General features: G+C 45.9%; 2 pseudogenes; both read right to left on the bottom strand.

Annotated features, from left to right (window-relative positions):
- Positions 1-12,822: 12,822 nt before the first annotated feature.
- On the bottom strand, positions 12,823-15,889 carry LOC119360667 (annotated as a pseudogene).
- Positions 15,890-19,660: 3,771 nt separating this feature from the next.
- On the bottom strand, positions 19,661-21,751 carry LOC119367376 (annotated as a pseudogene).
- Between the last annotated feature and the right edge of the window lie 2,908 nt (positions 21,752-24,659).

Below are 24,659 nucleotides of genomic sequence, written 5' to 3'. Positions count from 1 at the left end.
ATAAATAGCCGCCCCCATCAACCACTAGCTGGTTGGCTGCTCCAAGAGAAACTGACACTTGTCAATTGAGAGCATCCCATCCTTCTAGGACTTTGAGCGAAAATCATCAAGTGAGGAAAACCAAACCCAACACCTACAAACCCAAAGTGATTGAGCATCACTGAAGAGATTGATCCTGTGTGGATCCGAGGCTTGTTTCCTTTGAAGACTGTGCTTCTTCCAGACGGTTAGGCATCAAGGTCTAGAGCATCCAAGAGGAATTATGGATCGCCGAGTGACCGAGTTTGTGAAGGTTCGGAAGTCACCTGAAGACTTACCACGAGTGTTTGGGCGAGGTCTGTGTGACCTTAGCTCAAGGAGAATATGGTGAGGACTGTGTGTCCGGGACTGGGTGTCCTCGAGTTTAAATACTCAGCCGCTCCAACCAGATGTACAACTGAGACAACAGTTGGAACTGGTCTACGAAATCATTGTCTTCACCAAGCCTACTGGTTCTATTTCCTCAACTCTTTCATTTCCTCATGTCTGTTGTTGTGTGCCTGTTCATATCTGTTTGAAGACTTTGACTGAAGACTTTCTCAATTTCCTTAGATCAATTTCTTCAGTCTGTCCGTCTTCATTCTTGTGTTATCCTGTGTTTACGCTTTCTGTACTCTGTGTTTGTCTTCATCTCGCCATGATGACTATGCTTGTGTCCTGTTATGTTTACTTCTGAGTACTTATTCCGCTGCTAGTAGTTCTTCATTTAGGAATTTCCTCACCAGCAAATTCCTCAGTGAAGAATTTATAAAAATCGCCTATTCACCCCCCCTCTAGTCGATATAACGCACTTTCAAGATTGTTGTTATGGTTGCGTTGTTTGCATATGTTTGCTTGTTTAATGATTCTATTTGAGGATAGGAGAGTATGTAATGTTGAATAATAATTTTAGTGATTTTTTACAGTAGAAAATGATAAGGTTTTGCATTGGTTTATACTAACCTATCTCACGAGTTCTTGTTGAGTTTGGTGTGGATGAAGCTTTTGATAAAAAGAGAAACCATGATATGAGAGGAATTAAGGAGACACAAAAGTTCAAGCTTGGGGATGCCCAAGGCACCCCAAGATAATATTTCAAGAAGTCTCAAGCATCTAAGCTTGGGGATGCCCCGTTAGGCATCCCACCTTTCTTCTTCAACAACTACCGGTTAGTATTGGTTGAACCTCAGTTTTTGCTTCTTCACATGAGTTGTGCTATCCTTGCAAAGTCATTTTATTTTGTTTTGCTTGCTGTTTGGATAAAATACCAAGATCTGAAATTCTTTATTGAGAGAGAGTCTTCACACAGTTACATAATTATTTAGCTACTCATTGATCTTCACTTATATATTTTTGGAGTAGTTTGTCACTTACTCGTGTGCTTCACTTATATCCTATGAGTGAATGGTTGAATGAGTTGAATGTCATAAATCTGAAATTATATATGTTTCATTTGCTTATCCCATGGGGAGTAATGACTTCACATCTAATAAGTAGAGGTTGTAAATTTATTGAAGGTTAGCAAGCATTGTATTGGTCATTTGAACAATTCATGAAAGAATATTGAAGGAAGAGAGATTTCACATATAAATGTACTATCTTAGACATATTTTATAATTGTGAGCACTCATTAAGTATGGCATGCTAAAGAGTTGATGTTGGACAAGGAAGACAACGTAATGGGTTATGTTTTCTCACATCTTAGTTAAAGTATATTGTCATGGATCATTCAAACATGTTGAGCTTGCCTTTCCCCCTCATGCTAGCCAAATTCCTTGCACCAAGTAGAGATACTACTTGTGCTCCCAAATATCCTTAAACCCAGTTTTGCCATGAGAGTCCACTATACCTACCTATGGGTTGAGTAAGATCCTTCAAGTAAGTTGTCATCGGTGCAAGCAATAAAAATTTCTCTCTAAATATGTATGATCTATTAGTGTGAATAAAATAAGCTTTATACGATCTTGTTATGGAAGCAATAAAAGCGACGGACTGCATAATAAAGGTCCATATACAAGTGGCAATATAAAGTGACGTTCTTTTACATTAAGATTTTGTGCATCCAACCATAAAAGCACATGACAACCTCTGCTTCCCTCTGTGAAGGGCCTATCTTTTAATTTATGTCTTTTATTTTATGCAAGAGTCAAGGTTATCTTCACCTTTCCCTTTTTCATTTTATCCTTTGGCAAGCACCTCATGTTGGAAAGATCCTGATATATATATCCAATTGGATGTAAGTTAGCATGAACTATTATTGTTGACATCACCCAAAGGTGAATACGTTGGGAGGCAACACTATAAGCCCCTATCTTTCTCAGTGTCTGATTAAAACTCCATAACCATAAGTATTGCATGAGTGTTAGCAATTGTAGAAGACTATATGATAGTTGAGTATGTGGAGTTTGCTAAATCAAAGCTATGACATAGACCCTTCCTGAAAATAAGATGAATTGTAATTGTTTAATGACCAAGAATGAAGTTTGCTAGTTTTCAAGAAAGTTTATGGTCTATGCTTTAACATGTGAATAGCTTATTACTTGATCTTGATGAGTTTTATGAGATAAACTACTATTATGACATATAATCTTGCTAGAAAAGGTGATTGAAATTATCATTAATCAAACTTGTGCACCTTCTAGCATTCACACTTCATAAATTCTTTCTTTTATCATTTACCTACTCGAGGACGAGCAGGAATTAAGCTCGAGGATGCTGATACGTCTCCAACGTATCTATAATTTATGAAGCATTCATGCTATTTTATTATTTGTTTTGAATGATTACGACCTTTATTATACACTTTTATATTACTTTTGGGATTAACCTATTAACCGGAGGCCCAGCCGATATTGTTGTTTTATTGCCTATTTCAGTGTTTCGAAGAAAAGGAATATCAAACGGAGTCCAAACGGAATGAAACCTTCAGAAAACTTATTTTTGGAACAAACGCAATCCCGGGAACTTGGAGTGCAAGCCAGGGAAGCGTCGAGAAGGCCACGAGATAGGGGGCGCGCCCACCCCCCTAGGCGCGCCCTCCACCCTCGTGGGCCCCTCGAGGCTCCCCCGACCGACTCCTTTCGCCTATATATTCCCATATACCCTAAAACCATCGAACAACAAGATAGATCGGGAGTTCCGCCGCCGCAAGCCTCTGTAGCCACCAAAAACCTCTCGGGAGCCCGTTCCGGCACCCTGCCGGAGGGGGGATCCCTCACTGGTGGCCATCTTCATCATCCCGGTGCTATCCATGACAAGGAGGGAGTAGATCACCCTCGGGGCTGAGGGTATGTACCAGTAGCTATGTGTTTGATCAAACTCTCTCGTGTTCTCTCTCTATGGCACGATCTTGATGTATCGCGAGCTTTGCTATTATAGTTGGATCTTATGATGTTTCTCCCCCTCTACTCTCTTGTAATGGATTGAGTTTTCCCTTTGAAGTTATCTTATCGGATTGAGTCTTTAAGGATTTGAGAACACTTGATGTATGTCTTGCCGTGCTTATCTGTGGTGACAATGGGATATCACATGATCCACTTGATGTATGTTTTGGTGATCAACTTGCGGGTTCCGCCCATGAACCTATGCATAGGGGTTGGCACACGTTTTCGTCTTGACTCTCCGGTAGAAACTTTGGGGCACTCTTTGAAGTACTTTGTGTTGGTTGAATAGATGAATCTGAGATTGTGTGATGCATATCATATAATCATGCCCACGGATACTTGAGGTGACAATGGAGTATCTAGGTGACATTAGGGTTTTGGTTGAGTTGTGTCTTAAGGTGTTATTCTAGTATGAACTCTATGATAGATTGAACGGAAATAATAGCTTCATGTTATTTTACTACGAACTCTTGAATAGATCGAGCAGAAAGGATAACTTTGAGGTGGTTTCGTACCCTACCATAATCTGTTCATTTGTTCTCCGCTATTAGTGGCTTTGGAGTGACTCTTTGTTGCATGTTGAGGGATAGTTATATGGTCCAATTATGTTATTATTGTTGAGAGAACTTGCACTAGTGAAAGTATGAACCCTATGCCTTGTTTCCTACCATTGCAATACCGTTTGTGCTCACTTTTATCACTAGTTACCTTGCTGTTTTTATATTTTCAGATTACAAAAACCTATATCTACTATCCATATCGCACTTGTATCACCATCTCTTCACCGAACTAGTGCACCTATACAATTTACCATTGTATTGGGTGTGTTGGGGACACAAGAGACTCTTTGTTATTTGGTTGCAGGGTTACTTGAGAGAGACCATCTTCATCCTACGCCTCCTATGGATTGATAAACCTTAGGTCATCCACTTGAGGGAAATTTGCTGCTGTCCTACAAACCTTTGCACTTGGAGGCCCAACAACATCTACAAGAAGAAGGTTGTGTAGTAGACATCAGTACTACAATTGCTTGAATCAAGTGGGAGTTAATCTTCCAGATAAGATAGTAATTGACAAAGTTCTCTAGTCACTATCACCAAGTTACTAGAACTTCGTGATGAACTATAATATACAAGGGATGATGAAAGAAATTCCCTAGCTCTTCGCGATGTTGAAATTGGCGAAGGTAGAAATCAAGAAAGAGCATCAAGTGTTGATGGTTTACAAGACCACTAGTTTCAAGAAAAAAGGGCAAAAGAATAGAAAGGGAACTTCAAGAAGAATGACAAACAAGTTGTCACTCCCATGAAGAAACCCAAAGCTAGACTCAAGCCTGAAACTGAGTGCTTCTACTGCAAAGGAAATGGTCACTGGAAGTGGAACTTCCCCTAGATACTTGGCGGATAAGAAGGATGGCAAAGTGAATAAAGGTATATTTGATATACATATCATTGATGTGTACTTCACTAGTGTTTATAGCAGCCCCTCGGTATTTGATACTGGTTTAGTTACTAAAGAGTAGTAACTCGAAACGGGAGTTGCAAAATGAACAGAAACTAGTTGAGGGTGAAGTGACGATGTGTGTTGGAAGTGGTTCCAAGATTGATATGATCATCATCGCACACTCCCTATACTTTCGGGATTAGTGTTGAACCTAAATAAATGTTATTTGGCATTTGCGTTAAGCATGAATATGATTTGATCATGTTTATTGCAATAAGGTTATTCATTTAAAGTCAGAGAATAGTTGTTGTTCTATTTACATGAATAAAACCTTCAATGGTCATACACCCAAGGTGAATGGTTTATTGAATCTCGATCATAGTGATACACATATTCATAATATTGAAGCCAAAAGATGCAAAGTTAATAATGATAGTGCAACTTATTTGTGGCACTGCCGTTTAGGTCATATTGGTGTAAAGTGCATGAAGAAAATCCATGTTGATGGGCTTTTGGAATCACTTAATTATGAATCAGTTGGTGCTTGCAACCATGCCTCATGGGCAAGATGACTAAGACTCCGTTCTCCGGAACAATGGAGAGAAAGTTGTCGTTTCTTAAAGTTTGGGGTTATGATGCTTATGTGAAAAGTTTCATCCTGATAAGCTCAAACCCAAATCGGAGAAATGTGTCTTCATAGGATACCCAAAGGAGACAGTTGGGTACACCTTTTATCACAGATTCAAAGGCAAGATATTCGTTGCTAAGAATGGATCCTTTCTAGAGAAGGAGTTTCTCTCAAAAGAAGTGAGTGGGAGGAAAGTAGAACTTGATGAGGTAATTGTACCTTCTCCTGAATTGGATAGTAGTTCATCACAGAAATTAGTTCCAGTGATGCTTACACAAATTAGTGAGGAAGTTAACGATGATGATCATGAAGCTTCAGATCAAGTTACTACCGAACCTCATAGGTCAACCAGAGTATGTTCCGCACCAGAGTGGTACGGTAATCCTATTCTAGAGTTCATGTTACTTGACCATGACGAACCTACGAACTATGAGGAAGCGATGATGAGCCCAGATTCCGCGAAATGGCTTGAGGCCATGAAATCTGAGATGGGATCCATGTATGAGAACAAAGTGTGAATTTTGGTTGACTTGCCTGATGTTCGGCAAGACGTACAAAAAATAAATGGTTCTTCAAGAGGAATACGAACGCTGATAGTAGTGTTACTATCTACAAATCTAGACTTGTCAAAAAAGGTTTTTGACAAAGTTCAAGGTGTTGACTACGATGATTTTTTCTCACTCGTAGCGATGCTTAAGTCTGTCCGAATCATGTTAGCAAATTGCCACATTTTATGAAATCTGGCAAATGGATGTCAAAGCTACATTCCTTAATGGATTTCTTAAAGAATAAGTTGTATATGATGCAACAAGAAGGTTTTGTCAATCCTAAAGGTTCTAACAAAATGTGCAAGCTCTAGTGATCCATCTATGGACTGGTGCAAGCATCTCGGAGTTGGAATATACGCTTTGATAAGTTTATCAAAGCATATAGTTTTATACGGACTTGCGGTGAAGCCTGTATTTACAAGAAAGTGAGTGGGAGCACTACAGCCTTTCTGATAAGTATATGTGAGTGACATATTGTTGATCAGAAATGATGTAGAATTTTCCGGAAAGCATAAAGGAGTGTTTGAAAGGAGGTCTTCAAAAGAAAGACCTCAGTAAAGCTACTTACACATTGAGCATCAAGATCTATTGAGATAGATCAAGACGCTTGATAAGATTTTCAATGAGTACATACCTTGACAAGATTTTGAAGTGGTTCAAAATGTAACAGTCAAAGAAAGAGTTCTTGCCTGTGTTGCAAAGGTGTGAAATTGAGTAAGACTCAAATCCCGACCACGGCAGAAAATAGAAAGAGAATGAAAGTCATTCCCTATGCCTCAGTCATAGGTTCTATAAAGTACGCCATGCAATAGACCAGACCTATTATATACCCTGCCCTGAGTTTGGCAAGGGAGTACAATAGTGATCTAGGAGTAGATCACTGGACATTGATCAAAATTATCCTTAGAGGACCAAGGAAATATTTCTCGGTTATGGAGGTGATAAAGAGTTCGTCACAAAGAGTTACCTCGATGCAAGCTTTGACACTGATCCAGATGACTCTGCGTCTCAATCTGGATACATATTGAAAGTGGGAGCAATTAGCTAGAGTAGCTCCATGCAGAGCATTGTAGACATAGAAATTTGCAAAATACTTATAGATTTGAATATGGCAGACCCGTTGACTATACTTCTCGCACAAGAAAAACATGATCACACCTAAGTAATCTTTAGGTGTTAATCACATAGCAATGTGAACTAGATTATTGACTCTAGTAAACCCTTCGGGTATTGGTCACATGGCGATGTGAACTTTGGGTGTTAATCACATGGTCATGTGAACTATTGGTGTTAATCACATGGTGATGTGAACTATTGGTGTTATTCACATGGTGATGTGATCTAGATTATTGACTCTAGTGCAAGTGGGAGACTGAAGGAAATATGCCCTAGAGGCAATAATAAAGTTGTTATTTATATTTCCTTATATCATGATAAATGTTTATTATTCATGCTAGAATTGTATTAACCGAAAACTTAGTACATGTGTGAATACATAGACAAACAGAGTGTCACTAGTATGCCTCTACTTTACTAGCTCGTTGAATCAAAGATGGTTAAGTTTCCTAGCCATGGACATGAGTTGTCATTTGATTAACGGGATCACATCATTAGAGAATGATGTGATTGACTTGATCCATTCCGTTAGCTTAGCACTTGATCGTTTAGTATGTTGCTATTGCTTTCTTATGACTTATACATGTTCCTATGACTATGCAATTATGCAACTCCCAAATACCAGAGGAACACTTTGTGTGCTACCAAACGTCACAACGTAACTGAGTGATTATAAAGGTGCTCTACAGGTGTCTCCGATGGTACTTGTTGAGTTGGCATAGATCGAGATTAGGATTTGTCACTCCGATTGTCGGAGAGGTATCTCTAGGTCCTCTCGGTAATGCACATCACTATAAGCCTTGCAAGCAATGTGATTAATGAGTTAGTTGTGGGATGATGCATTATGGAACGAGTAAAGAGACTTGCCGGTAACGAGATTGAACTAGCTATTGAGATACCGACGATCGAATCCCGGGCAAGTAACATACCGATGACAAAGGGAACAACTTATGTTGTTATGCGGTTTGACCGAGAAAGATCTTCGTAGAATATGTAGGAACCAATATGAGCATCCATGTTCCGCTATTGGTTATTGACCGGACATGATTCTCGGTCATGTCTACATAGTTCTTGAACTCGTAGGGTCCGCACGCTTAACGTTCGGTGATGATCGGTATTATGAGTTTATGTGTTTTGATGTACCGAAGGTAGTTCAGAGTCCCGGATATGATCACGGACATGAAGAGGAGTCTCGAAATGGTCGAGACATAAAGATCGATATATTGGATGACTACTTTTGGACATCGGAAGGGTTCCGAGTGGTTTAATTTCGACATTTTTCCGGAGTACCGGGAGGTTATCGGAACCCCCCAGGAGAAGTTATGGGCCTTATGGGCAATAAGAAGGAAGCACACCAGCCCACAAGGGGTTGGTGCGCCCCCCTTGGGCAGGAGGCCGAATTGGAAAGGGTTTGGGGGGGGGGCTTTCCTTCTCTCCTACTCCTCCTTCCCTTCCTCTCCTACTCCTACTAAGGAAAGGGGGGAATCCTACTCCCGGTGGGAGTAGGACTCCCCTAGGGCGTGCCATAGAGAGGGTCGGCCCCTCCCCTCCTCCACTCCTTTATATACAGGGGAGGGGGGCACCCCATGGATACAAGTTGATCATTGATCTTTTAGCCGTGTGCGGTGCCCCCCTCCACCATAACCCACCTCAGTCATATCGTCGTAGTGCTTAGGCGAAGCCCTGCGCCGGTAGCTTCATCATCACCGTTATCATGCCGTCGTGCTGACGAAGCTCTCCGTCGAAGCTCTACTGGATCATGAGTTTGTGGGACGTCGCTGAGCTGAACGTGTGCAGATCGTGGAGGTGCCGTACGTTCGGTACTAGGATGGGTCGATCGTGAAGACGTACGACTACATCAACCGCGTTGTCATAACGCTTCTGCTTACGGTCTACGAGGGTACGTAGACAAAACTCTTCCCTCTCATTTCTATGCATCACCATGATCTTGCGTGTGCGTCGGATTTTTTTTGAAATTACTATGTTCCCCAACAGCGACAACCATATGGCTCCTGCCAGTTGCTGATAACTTCGACAAAACATGATCATCTCATACAACAACTTATATCTCATCACGTCTTGACCATATCACATCACAACAAGCCCTGCAAAAACAAGTTAGACGTCCTCTATTTTGTTCTTGCAAGTATTACGTGGCTGCTATGGGCTGAGCAAGAACCGTTCTTACCTACGCATCAAAACCACAATGATTTTTCGTCAAGTATGTGTTGTTTTAACCTTCACAAGGACCGGGCGTAGCCACATTCGATTCAACTAAAGTTGGAGAAACTGACACCCGCCAGCAACCTGTGTGTGAAGCATGTCGGTAGAACCAGTCTTGCGTAAGCATACGCGTAATGTCGGTCCGGGCCGCTTCATCCAACAATACCGCTGAATCAAAGTATTACATGCTGGTAAGCAGTATGACTATTATCTCCCACAACTCACTTGTGTTCTACTCGTGCATATAACATCTACGCATAAACTTGGCTCGGATGCCACTGTTGGGTAACGTAGTAATTTCAAAAAAATTCCTACGCACACGCAAGATCGTGGTGATGCATAGCAACGAGAGGGGAGAGTGTCGTCCACGTACCCTTGTAGACTATAAGCGGAAGCGTTATGACAACGCGGTTGATATAGTCGTACGTCTTCACGATCGACCGATCCTAGTACCGAACGTATGGCACCTCCGTGATCTGCACACGTTCAGCTCGGCGACGTCCCACGAACTCACGATCCAGTAGAGCTTCGAGGGAGAGTTTCGTCAGCACGATGGCGTGATGACGGTGATGATGAAGCTACCGGCGCAGGGCTTCGCCTAAGCACTACGACGATATGACCGAGGTGGATAATGGTGGAGAGGGGCACCGCACACGGCTAAGTGATCAATGATCAACTTGTGTGTCTATGGGGTGCCCCTCCCCCGTATATAAGGAGTCCGGCCTCCTAGGCGCGCCCCAAGGGGAGTCGTACTCCCACCGGGAGTAGGATTCCACCCCTTCCAAGAGTAGGAGTAGGAGGGAAGGAAGGAGGGGAGAGGGGGAAGGAAAAAGGGGGGGCGCCGCCCCCCTTCCTTGTCCAATTCAGACTAGAGGGGGAGGGGGCGCGCGGCCTGCCCTGGTCGCCCCTTCCTCTCTCCAGTAAGGCCCATGAGGCCCATTACACTCCCCGGGGGGTTCCGGTAACCCCCCGGTACTCCGGTATTTGTCCAAACTCACTTGGAACTCTTCCGAAGTCCAAACATAGTCATCCAATATATCGATCTTTATGTCTAGACCATTTCGAGACTCCTCGTCATGTCCGTGATCATATCCGGGACTCCGAACTACCTTCGGTACATCAAAACACATAAACTCATATTACCGATCGTCACCGAACGTTAAGCGTGCGGACCCTACGGGTTTGAGAACTATGTAGACATGACCGAGACACGTCTTCGGTCAATAACCAATAGCGGAACCTGGATGCTCATATTGGCTCCCACATATTCTACGAAGATCTTTATCGGTCAAACCGCATAACAACATACGTTGTTCCCTTTGTCATCGGTATGTTGATTGCCCGAGATTTGATCGTCGGTATCTCAATACCTAGTTCAATCTCGTTACTGGCAAGTCTCTTTACTCGTACCGTAATGCATCATCCCGCAACTAATTCATTAGTTACATTACTTGCAAGGCTTATAGTGATGTGCATTACCGAGAGGGCCCAGAGATATCTCTCCGACAATCGGAGTGACAAATCCTAATCTCGATCTATGCCAACTCAACAAGTACCATCGGAGACACCTGTAGAGCACCTTTATAATCACCCAGTTATGTTGTGACGCTTTGTAGCACACAAAGTGTTCCTCCGGTATTCGGGAGTTGCATAATCTCATAGTTATAGGAACATGCATAAGTTATGAAGAAAGCAATATCAATATACTAAACGATCAAATGCTAAGCTAACGGAATGGGTCAAGTCAATCACATCATTCTCTAATGATGTGATCTCGTTAATCAAATGAAAACTCATGTCTATGGTTAGGAAACCTAACCATCTTTGATTCAATGAGCTAGTCAAGTATAGGCATACTAGTGACACTCTGTTTGTCTATATATTCACACATGTACTAAGTTTTCGGATAATACAATTCTAACATGAATAATAAACATTTATCATGATATAAGAAAATAAAATAACAACTTTATTATTGCCTCTAGGGCATATTTCTTTCAGCTGGACCTAGTGGGTCCTCTCACATGTTCAAATTTGTCCACATTTAGACCTGTTCAATTGACGAGCATTAATGCATCGAGTAGTCTTACTACTTTTGCTGGGACTTTATGTCGACTTGATAGAGTATGTTCTGAGTGGGTGCAATGTCTATATCATGTTATATAATTGTGAACTATTGGTCTTAATTAATACTCTTCGATATTTTAATATGGACTACATACGGACCAAAATGAGTGAACATACACATAAAATTGCGTCTACATGCATCCGAATTAGAAAAAAGTTAGAACATCTGATAATAGTGAACGAAGAAAGTATATTGCTATTTTTTTAGCAAAGGCCGTGTGGATTTTTTGTTCATCGAGTCTCTAGCCGGCTTGTCGAGCTTCACGAGCTTGACCGAAGGTTTGGACTTGGCTTGTTGGACCTTCGACCCGAGTCGAACCCAACCAAGCCTCGACCCCGACCTTCCTGTCCAGACCTACAGCCATGCCACCATGTACCCTCACCCTATGTACTGCCGCGTGCTCCCTTGGATGTATTCTGTGCCGACAGCTGATGCTCTGTCCTGAACCAAGGTGCCAATTAACGTGTCATGTAGTCGTGCACTGAGGGGCCTTTTTGGCCCACTATGGAAATGTGCAGGTCTAGTAGCAACAAAGCACTAGCACCAGAGATTGATACTCCCTTCGATCCATGTTAATTGTCGTTGATTTAGTATAAAGTTGTATCAAATCGGCAACAATTAATATGAAATGGAGGGAGTACAATTAACTACTCCCTCCATCACGGTTTAGAAGACGCGCTTGAAAATTCTCTGGGACCTAGGTGGTTATCTATTGGTTGTGAGGTGGGCTAAAAAATAGCATTCACACTACGCATGCATATAGAAATAGTATCGCGGAGTACTAATTAGTTACTAGAAATAAATACAATGCGACCTAAACCTTGTCTATTATGGAAACGCACGCAAATTTAACTGTGCCTTCTAAACTGTGATGGAGGGAGTACTTTACATCCATAGTGTTACTGGTTACTAAAATTGATGCTCAGACATAATTATTTCACTATGAAAACATGGTTTCATACATACATAAGGCTAGTCATAGTGGGAGTAACTTAGCTAGTAACATAGCACACTCCAAGAAATTTTTGCTTATGTGGCAAGTATTTAATGTGAGGTGGTAACATAATATGTTACTGTAACATAGCGCTTCCCAAGATAAGATGAGTCTACAAGCTAATAAATGAAGCCATCTATGACACTACTATTATGTTACTTTGCATTATGAAGGTAGTAAATTAGACTACACTAGTCTAAGTTACTCCCCACTATGACCAACCTAAGTAAAAGAGCTTCCACCAGCATACTTGGATCACATGATATTAAAAGGGAAACTCATGTCATGGCTTGAAGAAATAGCTAAAGGAGAATAAAATGAGAAGATTCAATTGCAAGCATTCATCTCCCCTCTTGTAGAACGGTCACTGAAGACTCACCAGATACAGAGCAAATGCTAGTATTTGACAGAGTGCACGCCATTTTGTACGAATCGAACCCTTCGTTATGCATCATCGCTATCATGTTGTACCTCACATAGGTTGGAGATAGATCAGAAATTGACTGGCCACGGTCCAGGTATTGCACGACCTTTCGCGTTCTAGGCCTTGCACTTGGTGATGGGTAGGAGCACAATAATCCTAAGTTGAGTACGAAGGTGGCTTCCTCTATGTTGAAATTGCCGTGGATCTACCACATCGATAATTGATCCATTGCGGCGATGTTCAAGCACCGATTCAATCAACAATGTTTGTGTGTTGTCCTTCCTGCAACTGATTGGTCTACACCCACATGCAACCTCTAGGAGAAACACGCCAAATGCGAACACATCGGCCGAGGGTGTTGCCTTCCCGGTGCGTATAAGTTCCGGTGCAAGGTATCCCATGGTGCCTACCACATGGGTTGTTTTAGCAACCGTGTCATGGTCGTATAACCTTGCTAGACCAAAATCATCCAGCCGTCCATTCATCTGACCATCCAAGAGCACATTGCTCGCCTTTATATCTCGATGGATGACGATTTGTTCCCACTCCTCATGAAGATACAACAAACTTGATGCAACATCTTTGATGATCTTATATCTCTGAGGCCAGTGTAGAGTTGGCTTATTTTTATCATACAAGTACTTGACAAGACTACCATTTTCCATGTACTCATAAACTAAGAGAAGTTCACCCTTTCGACGGCAGTAGCCTAGTAACCGTGCGAGATTTCGGTGGTGGAGACGGCCAATGCTCACCACCTCTGCAATGAACTCCCTTATTCCTTGTTTAGAATCATGTGACACCCTCTTCACTGCAACCTCCAGATTGGACGGAGAAAGCAATCCTCTGCATACTCTTCCAAATCCTCCTACACCAAGTAAATTCCTACTCGAAAACCCCTCGGTGGCATGAAACAAATCCTTGTATCGAAAACGATGTGGGCCAAACTCATCCTCCCAATCTTCTCCCACCTCGGCAAATCGACGTCGATACCACAAAATGAAGAAGACAACACCTAGCACTACGATGACAGGCAATGACGAAGCCAGTGACAGCACGGCGTTCAAGATCTTAGACCGAGGCTTGGGACCCACACGTGGCAGAGCAGGGAGTTTGTGTTGGCGCCGCCTCTCCTTGCAGAGCCGCTTCTTCTTCTTCCTCTCCTCTCACAACTCTCACTTTTGTTTCTCTCTTCTTCTCTCAAGAACACAAGAACACACACCCGGGCAGAAAACACACACGCACGCACACATTCACCAGGGAGAAAATTAGCTTTGCCTTATCTCTCCCGGTGACAATCACATGCGCTACATGGTTTCCTTCAGCCCTCACGGCCTCCCTTCTCATTCATTTTGTTGAACTTAAATAGGCAGTACAAATGACTTCACACCCAACCACTAACTCATGCACGCACACACTAGGCTGACCGACACACTCGGCCACTATCCTACACACGTCGGCATAACACCATCTCCTCCTAGAATCTCTCCAGGATATGCATCACCTGCTAACTAACCTACACCCGGTCATGCACAAACAGACTCAACGCATGCACGGCTACATGACCGACCTTTTAGCTAGCCCACTAACCAACCTATACATGCAGCTAACGACGACTCCATTCATGCAAACTAACTCATCGTCCAGCCGGCCAGTCTTGCTTCAGCCATCTACGTGTGTGCCGTATCACACGACCTTGCCGCCTCGCGCGGCACCGCGGTGTCACGCCGCCATCGGCATCTCGCCGGACTCGCGGTATTTCACGGCCGTCTGGCATCTCGCCTTCTCCACACATCTTCATTGAAGCTCCGCTGACTAGCTACTCCCTAATCTATGCTACATGAATAAGGAAAGTAAACATGCAGACACAAGTGACAAGATTAATCCTGACAGTTTGGAGAAGTCGAGAGTCGGGGCAGGCCGTCCAAGCTGAAGCTCCATCCAAGGACATAGTGGCGCCTGGAGTCGATACCTGACGAAGACGAGAAGCCGGCGTACATCTTGCCCGCCATGACCATGGAGAGATCAATGACTTGGAAGAGCAAAGGATTCTTGGGCTTTGGTACCCGCACCGGTGCTAATGTCACGTCGAGCCGCCTGGCCATGGCGTCGTAGTCAACCCACACCTGCATCGGCCTGCGGCTGTTCAGCCTCAGATCTTGAAAGGCGCCGTCCTCGTCGCGGTAGTACCCAGCCGGCTTGTCCTGCCGTGAGATGAGGCTGTTTACGTCGATGCCCACGTGGTTGCTGTCGATGTCGTGAAACTTGGCGTCCAGGATGGTGTCGAGCTCGACCGCCAAGATGGGGTTGCTCGCCGTGCCGTTTGTCGCGTTGAGGAGGCCCAGGTATTGCTGGCCGTTCGCCGTTGAGAGGTTGGAGGTCGTTCGTCGTGGCGAAGCCTTGGTAGGCGAATTCGCCGTCTTCCGCCGCCAGAGCCACCTTTCCGTCAAGGCTCAGGCTCAGCAGGAGGAGCAGACCAAGCGCAAGCACAGACTCAGAAAGCATGGCGCCTCGTCACACTTGCAAGGAGCAGACCAAGCCTCTCCTTTTGACGTTGTGGATGGGTGATTGCTTTGACGGTGAAGAGGAGACGCCGGGCTGTGGAAACTACACGGAGAAGGACGTGTGTTGACAAGGAATAGTACTACACAGAGAGTACTACTTTAGTATCTTTGGCAGTGTGACTCGATAGGGCATGTACAATGGTTGATAAGATAGTTTTATCTTAAGTCTTGCATGTAATTTAGAGTTGATAAAAAAAAGTCTACAATGGGCCATCTCTTAGCCTTATCTTCAATAACTAGTCAATTCTAAAAATATGGTGAGACATATTGTGCTAAGAGATCATCTCTTGTCTTCTCTTAAATAAGAGAAGATAAGCTTTTTCTTACGAGTTCTCTCTCCTCCACCTCATTATTTATCCTACGTGGCACTCCTAAGATAGCACCATTGTACATGGCCTTAGCTGGGTAATTAAGTACCATGCCGCGCGGGGCAAGGTAGTGAGCGTTAGTCGTTGCACGTGGAAGGAAGCAGGACAGTAAGGGGGAGGGTACCTCATGGACACAGCGACGGCCGATGCTAAAAATGATTTTCAGTGTTCTAAAACGTTGAATTCAACGTAATACGTCTGCCTCGTACTACTATGAATGATAGGCCCGTGGCAGTTCAATGGCTATCTGCTTCCATGGAATCCACAGTCTCGAGCTTGTCGTCTATGAATGTCTTCTACCTCAATAGGCTGACGCGCGAAGTTGTAGTTGGGGGAGAAACGGATACTTAAAGGGTGTGAGTAGGCCTCAGTCAACTGAAACTTAACCAAACCGCAACATATAGTTCATGTTGCGCATGTACTTCGTGCTGGATTACTAAGTTGCTAATTCTCCTGAAACACATTTCGGTCCAAACTGCAACAATTTATAGCTACATCCCCATATGTCAGTACGAATTCTCCATAAACTCGTTTCAGTCCAAACCATACACAAAATCATTGATTGTTTCATAGAGCTTGATGCCTAGGCAGCATAAATTCCCCATAATTTAGGGGGGGATTAGGGGACACTAGTAGAAAAGAGGGCTTTGGATCAGGCCGGGTCAGCCCGTTAGTTCCGATTCAGTCCAGAAACGGGACCCATGGGGGCATTGGACCCGGTTCGTGAGCCCAGGGGGGCGGCCGGGCCACGTGGGCCATTGGTCCCGGTTCATCTGGACCTTTTGGTCCCGGTTAATGGGACGAACCGGGACCAATGGGCCTGGCTCCTGGCCCACCACCATTGGTCCCGGTTGGTGGCTTGAACCGGGACAACAGGCTGCCCTTTAGTCCCGGTTCGTGCCACAAACCGGGACCATTGAGGTGCCTATATATACCCCTCGCCCGAGCAGAGCACTCCACTGCTCTATTTTTCTCTGGCCGGGGAGGGGAGGGCTTTGTGGTGCTCTAGCTCACCTTCTATGCACATGAGGTGTTCGATGAAATGCCCGAGCCACACTAGTTAAGCTTTCTCCTCTCGAAGCACGACCTCCGAACTCTATTTTTCCCGAGATTTGTCTAGGTTTATATTAGCGGCCGTCACGCCCCGTCCCCGTCTTCACTGTCGTCGATCGCCCGCGCCGATCTCGTCGCCGGCACCACCGTGGTGAGCCTCTTGTTCTTATCTTCTTTCTGAAAGAAAAAAAATTCTTGCTTTAGATAGATACTTGTCTAATTTTCTTACTATTTTATTGCTTGTTATTATATAGTGCGATGGTTTTGGTATCCGCCCCCGTTGGCCCTCCTCCTGTCTATGATTCGGATGTGGTATATATTATCTTTTCATAACTATTGGTTCATTTATTGTTTATGACAATTATGCCGACCAACGTGACATAGATTTTATTTATCTAGGAGGTTGTTGAACCGGAAATTCCAACCGACCCTATTGTCGAGAGGTTAAATTTAGTTGAAGAAGAAAACAATTTCTTGAAGGAGAAAATAAGAAAAATTGAGGAGAAGAAGATGATATTGGAGTTGCATGTTGCGGATGTCGTCAATGATCACAAGATCAAGATGGATGCAATGCGTTTGAAGATTATAAAGATTAGAAAATATGCCATTCATACCGAGGCTTGGTATCATTATGCAGTTGGATCAGTTGTTACCTTGATTGCAATTATGATCGCATTTGTTTTCGCATTGAAATGTTTTACATAATTTCAATGTATGGTTTAATTAATTTAGATGCTCTGGAGAGCTTTATGTTGTTAGATGAGAACTATGTATGTACTTTGGTTTTAATGTGATGATGAACTTCTATTAATTTGGTCTCTTAATTATCTATTCATGATGTTCTGTAATGGTTTTTGACACACTTAATTATATATAATGCACGCAGATGAACCGGCAATGGATGTACGGTGACAAACACACCTCCGAGTACATTAAGGGCGTGCATGATTTTCTCGAAGTGGCTGAGACAAACAAGCAGAATGGTTTTATGTGTTGTCCATGCCCTAAATATGAGAATACGAAGTCTTACTCTGACCGGAAAATCCTTCACACCCACCTGCTTTATAATTGTTTCATGCCACACTATAATGTTTGGACGAGGCATGGAAAAATAGGGGTTATGATGAAAGACGGGGAAGAAGAAGAGGACGATGACAACTATGTGCCCCCTGAATACGGTGATGCTGCAACGGGGGAAGCTGTTGAAGATCAAGAGGAACCAGATGATGTGCCCAATGATGCTGCAACAGGGGAAGCTGCTGAAGATCAAGAGGAACCAAACGATGTGCCCGATGATGATGATCTCCGCCAGGTCATTGTCGATGCAAGGACGCAATGTGAAAGTCAAAAGGAGAAGCTGAAGTTTGATCGCATGTTAGAGGATCACAAAAAAGGGTTGTACCCCAATTGCGAGGATGGCAACACAAAGCTCGGTACCGTACTGGAATTGCTGCAGTGGAAGGCAGAGAATGCTGTGCCTGACAAAGAATTTGAGAAGCTACTGATAATATTGAAGAAGAAGTTTCCAAAGGATAACGAATTGTCCGGCAGTACATACGCAGCAAAGAAGGTCGTATGCCCTCTAGAATTGGAGGTGCAGAAGATACATGCATGCCCCTAATGACTGCATCCTCTACCGCGGTGCATACAAGGATCTGAACGCATGCCCGGTATGCGGTGCATTGCGGTATAAGATCAGACGAGATGACCCTGGTGATGTTGACGGCGAGCCCCCCAAGAAGAGAGTTCCTGCGAAGGTGATATGGTATGCTCCTATAATACCACGGTTGAAATGTCTGTTCAGAAACGAAGAGCATGCCAAGTTGATGCGATGGCACAGTGAGGACCGTAAGAAAGACGGGAAGTTGAGAGCACCCGCTGACGGGTCGCAGTGGAGAAAAATCGAGAGAAAGTACTGGACTGAGTTTGCAGGTGACCCAAGGAACGTATCGTTTGGTTTAAGCGTAGATGGCATTAATCCTTTCGGGGAGCAGAGCAGCAATCACAGCACCTGGCCCGTGACTCTATGTATGTATAACCTTCCTCCTTGGATGTGCATGAAGCGGAAGTTTATTATGATGCCAGTTCTCAGCCCTAAGCAACCCGACAACGACATTGATGTGTATCTAAAGCCATTAGTTGAAGAACTTTTATAGTTGTGGAATGAAAACGGTGTACGTACGTGGGATGAGCACAAACATGAGGAATTTAACGACCCTTTAGTCCCGGTTCAAGAACCGGGACAAAAGACCCTTACCAACCGGGACGAATGGGGCTTTTTCTACTAGTGGGAGGTTTAGCGGAGAGATTAGGGGAGACCGTAGCCAAATTCCCCGTAATCACAGGTTTTTGTTTGAACTATTTATGCAATGTTGGAGTGAAGAACGGTGGCTGAGGAGGGCAAAACATTTTGGGCATCACTTTTACCACATCTGTTAAAGCAACAACCTTGGTGGTGATGAATTTTCTCTCTCTTCTGCCCTATATTGTTTTCACGACACCAATTTTTCATCATCTGGTTGAGATGCTCTTAGGATATCGCTAAGCAAATCCATAACTAAGCTTACACCTCGCCAGGGACTACTAGTGGACTCCGGAGTCTCGGCAAATGGCGGTTACCACTATTTCCTTACCAAAAGTGTTACTGATTATTGAAATTCATGTATGAGATAGAACCAGTTCACTTAGACAAACTCAGATCCAATATGGATTACAAGTTCTTAAGGAACATTGAGAGAAGAACAAAAAAAGAGGTGTAAACTAAAAGCATTCACCTTCCCTCTTCAAGAATCGACACCGAAGACTCACCAGATACAACACAAATATTCGTATTCGATGAACGGTACGACATTATGTATGAATCGAACCCTTCATTCTGCATCATTGCTATCCTGTTGTAACTCATGTAGGCGGACAGGTCAGGAATTGACTGGTCGCGGTCCAGGTATTGCATGAGCTTTCGCATGCTAGGTCTTGCATTGGCCGATGGGTAGGAGCATAACAAACCTAATTTGAGCAGGAGGGTGGCTTCCTCTGTGTTGAAATTCCCCATAAGACGTGGATCGACCACGTCGAGAATTGAGCCGTTGCGGTGATGTTCAAGCACCCAATCTACCAACACTAACTCTGTGATATCCTTGCTATTGTTGATTGGCCTACGACCACATGCGACCTCAAGGAGAAACACATCAAATGCAAACACATCGGTTAAGGGTGTTGCCTTCCCGGTGCGTATAAGTTCCGGTGCAAGGTACCCCATAGTGCCCACCACATGTGTTGTTTTAGAAACTGTGCCATGGTCGTATAACCTTGCTAGACCAAAATCACCGAGCCGTCCATTCATCTGACTGTCCAAGAGCACATTGCTAGCCTTTATATCTCGATGGATGACAATTTGCTCCCATTCCTCATGAAGATACAACAAGCTTGATGCAACACTTTGATGATCCGATACCTCTTGGACCAATGTAGAGCCGGCTTATTTTGAGTATACAAATACTTGTCAAGACTACCATTTTCCATGTACTCATAAACCAAGAGAAGTTCACCCTTTCGACGGCAGTAGCCTAGTAACCGGGCGAGATTCCGGTGGTGGAGACGGCCAATGCTCACCACCTCCGCAATGAACTCCCTTAGTCCTTGTTTCGAATCATGTGACACCCTCTTGACGGCAACCTCCAAATTGGACGCGGAAAGCAATCCTCTGTACACTCTTCCAAATCCTCCTACTCCAAGTAAAATCCTACTAGAAAACCCCTCGGTGGCATGAAATAAATCCTTGTATGCAAAACGATGTGGGCCGAACTCATCCTCCCAGTCTTCTCTCACCTCAGCAAATCGGCGCCGATGCCACAAGAAGAAGAATACGGCAGCTAGCACGGCAATGACAAGCGATACCGCTGCCAGTGGCAACACGATGTTCAAGATCTTGGACCGAGGCTTGGGACCTAGGCGTGGCAGGGCGGGAAGCTTGAAGAAGTCAAGCATCGGGGCGGGTCCGTCGAAGCTGAAACTCCATCCAAGGACAGAGTGGTGATTGTCACCGGGAGTACCGCTAGAAGCAGAAAAGCCGACGTACATTTCATCCACCATGACCGTGGAGAGATCAATAACCTCGGAGAGCAGAGGATTCCTGGGCCTTGGTACCTGCACAGGTGCTAATGTCACATTGATTCGCCTGGCTTGGGCGTCGTAGTCCACCCACACCTGCATCGGCCTGCGGCTGTTCAACCTCAGATCTTGGAAGGCGCCGTTCTCGTTGCTGTAGTACCCAGCCGGCTTGACCTGCCGTGAGACGAGGCTGTTGACGTCGATGCCGATGTGGTTGCTGTCGATGTCGCGGAACGCGACGTCCATGATGGTGTCGAGCTCGACCGCCAGGATGCGGTCGCTCGCCGTGCCGTTTGTCGCGTTGAGGAGGCCCATGTACCGCCCGCCATTCGCAGCCGAGAGGTTCGAGGTCGGAGCGACCACGAACGCAAGCCCGTAGCTGGTCAGGCCATCGTACCTGGACGAAATGGCAAACACGAAGGTCACGGAGAAGGACCGCGCCATGGTGGTGCTGTTCGTCATCGTGGTGGAACTTTCGAGGAACTGGAGTGGCGCTGGGTGGAAGGCATGGCCCGTGTTCGCGGACTCCGTGTCGGTGAGCAGCAGGAGGCCGTTGGGCATGACGGTGGCGAGGCCATCCAGCGTAAGGTTCGCCGTGGCGAAGCCTTGGTAGGCGAACTCGCCGTCTTCCGCCGCTAGAGCCACCTCTCCGTCGAGGCTCAGGCTCAGCAGGAGGAGCAAACCAAGCGCGAGCAGAGACTGAGAAAGCATGGCGCCTTGTCACACTTGCAAGGAGGAGCTAGCAGACCAAGGTTCTTCTTCTGACGTTGTTGATGGGTGATTGGAGCCTTGCAGGCTTGGTTTTCTAGCTTTGGGCTGTGGAAACTACACTGAGGAGGACGTATTTTGACAAGGAATACCATTTTTCTTGAGTATCTTTCGCAGTGACCCTTTAGCTAGGTACTATAATAAGCACCGTGCCGCGCGGGGCAAGGCAAGGAGCGTTCGTCGTTGCACGTGGAAGAAAGCAGGAAAATAAGGGGGAGGGTACCTCCTGTGGCCGATACCGGAAATGATTTTCTGTGTGCTGAAACGTTGAATTCAACGTAATACGTCTGCCTCGTTCTACTACGAATTTCAACGCAATACGTCTGCCTCGTACTACTACGAATGATAGATAGGCCTGCTACAGTTAATGGCTATCTGCTCCCATGAAGTCCATTTTCTCGACCTCACGAGTTGGCCCCAGCCGCCGCCCCCAGAGCCGGCCCCATGCGTGAAAAAAAGAAGACAAACTTGGGCTGAAACACGTCAATTTTCGGCAAACTTGGGCTTTAATATTCGCAAACTTGGGCTAAAACATACCATTACATATAAAAACTGTAGTCTAAGCCTAAGCTCATGCATGATAAGATAGCGTTTGTTTTCTGTTTAAAATAAGTACATGCATGCGGTCGATGTGACGCGTCCATGCAGCTAGCTAGTGGGACGGTGTGGCATGTTTGCACACGATCCCGTTTCCTTTCTTTTCTCCCGGACGTGGTAGACGCTGTGTGACGCAACCGTGGGATGGCGCGGTAACTGTGGATCATAGCGAGTCATCCGGGAGAATAGTTAGCCTCTGAGCTTTGTAATCGCACGAGATAAGGAATGAGAAAACAGAAAGCGCTGCGACAGTTTTCGGCAGCAGAAAAACTTCCTCGTTCGTCTACCTCCGCCTCTCTCTCGCTCGACCTCATCTGATTGCTCTCGCAAGTCCGGCAACGACAATTGGCATCAGAGCCGTGGTGTTCGATCCACTCTCCGGTGGCCGGCGGTGTCCGATCCGCGGCGTACCATGTCGGATAGCGAGGAGAAGACGAGCAAGTCCGGGACCAAGTCGCCGCCGAAGACGCCGACGTCCAAGGCGCCAATCGCGCGTCTCACCGGCAGCGGCAGCGGCAGCGGCGAGCTCCGTGTGGTGGAGCGCGTGGTGCGCGAGGAGTCGGGGACGGCCATGATGCTCACCCGCACCAATTACCAGGAGTGGGCGCTTGTGATGCAGGTCAAGCTGCAAGTCGCCCGCGTCTGGACCGCGGTGGTCGAAGACGGCGCCGACGAGAACGACGATCGACGCGCGCTACAGATCATCCTCACCGGCGTCCCGCCGGAGTTGATGCGCGTATTGGCCGCGAAGGACTCGACGAAGAAGGCGTGGGAGACAATCAAGACGCTCCGCATGGGGAGCGAGCGGGCTCGCGAGGCCAAGGCGCAGGTGCGCCGCCGCGAGTTCGAGGATCTGCGCTTCAAAGACGGCGAGTCCGTCGAGGACTTCGGGCTGCGACTTGCCGGCCTCGTCTCCGACCTGGAACTGTATGGCGATCCCGTCACGGAGCACAAGGCAGTCCAGAAGTTCCTCCGCGTGGTGCCGCGGAAATATCGTCAGATGGCGATGGCAATCGAGAGCCTCATCGATCTGAAGACGATGACCATCGAGGAACTCGTCGGGCGTTTCTCGGCATGTGAAGATCATTATGATCTCGACGATGCTGGGCAGTCCGGCGGCCGCCTGCTCTTCACACGTGAGGAGTGGCTCGCCCATGAGCGACAGCTAGGTGTGGGCGGGTCATCGTCCGGTGGCGGCGGCGGCAAGAACAAGTCGCCGGGCAAGCCCAAACCTCACGGCGGCGGCGGTGGCAGACCTGCGCCGGGCAACGGCGGCACGGGCGCATCCGGCAGCTCGGGCGGCAAGAAAAAGGGCAAGTGCCACTACTGCAATAAACCAGGGCATTGGAAAAAGGACTGCTGGAATCGGATCAAAGCTGAAGAGCAACAAGGGAAGCAGGAGCAGGCCAATCTTGTCCGCGGCGAGGAGCATGATCATGGCCTTCTCATGGCTTTGGTCACCGGGCCGGTCACCACGCAGATCGCCGCGCCACAGGCCGTGTTCCTGAATGAAGAAAAAGTGATCCCTGTCCCATCGCCCGACGGGGTTTGGTTCTTTGACACCGGTGCGAGCAGCCATATGACTGGTGAGAGGGGCATGTTTGCAGCCCTGGACGAGGATGTGCACGGCACGGTCAGGTTCGGAGACGGTTCCAGGGTAGCCATCTGTGGGCGCGGATCCGTTGTCTTCCGGTGCAGGAACGGCGATCAGCGCGTGCTGACAGAGGTGTATTTCATACCTAGTCTCAAGAGCAACATTATATCTGTTGGTCAGTTGGATGAGGCTGGGTGTGCTATCAGCATCAGGGATGGGATCATGTCAGTTCAAGACCCATGGGGGCGTGTTCTAGCTCGGATCAAGCGCACTGAAAGCAGACTGTACACTGGTCTCTTGTCTATAGACACACCAGCGTGTTTGTTGACTCAAGGTGAGGAACAGACTTGGCGATGGCATGCCAGGATGGGTCATCTTCATTTCCGTGCACTCAAAGCCATGTCCAGCAAGCAGATGGTGAGGGGAATGCCCACTATTGATCACGTACAAGAATACTGTGACGGCTGCGCACTCGGCAAACAACACCGAGCTCCCTTTCCACAGACCACATCGTACCGAGCTGAGAAAGGGCTCGAGCTCGTCCACACGGATCTGTGTGGCCCGATCGCGCCAACGACACCAGGTGGCAGCAAATATTTTCTTCTGGTTGTTGACGATTACAGTCGATACATGTGGCTCGAGCTCCTCAAGTCAAAAGACGAAGCGTTAGAGCGTTTCAGAAAAGTTCAGTTGATGGCCG

Source organism: Triticum dicoccoides, chromosome 2B (genome assembly GCF_002162155.2).
Source record: "Triticum dicoccoides isolate Atlit2015 ecotype Zavitan chromosome 2B, WEW_v2.0, whole genome shotgun sequence".
Taxonomy (NCBI): domain Eukaryota; kingdom Viridiplantae; phylum Streptophyta; class Magnoliopsida; order Poales; family Poaceae; genus Triticum; species Triticum dicoccoides.
Note: the sequence above shows the minus strand (reverse complement) of the source record. Positions and strands in the feature narration are given on the sequence as shown.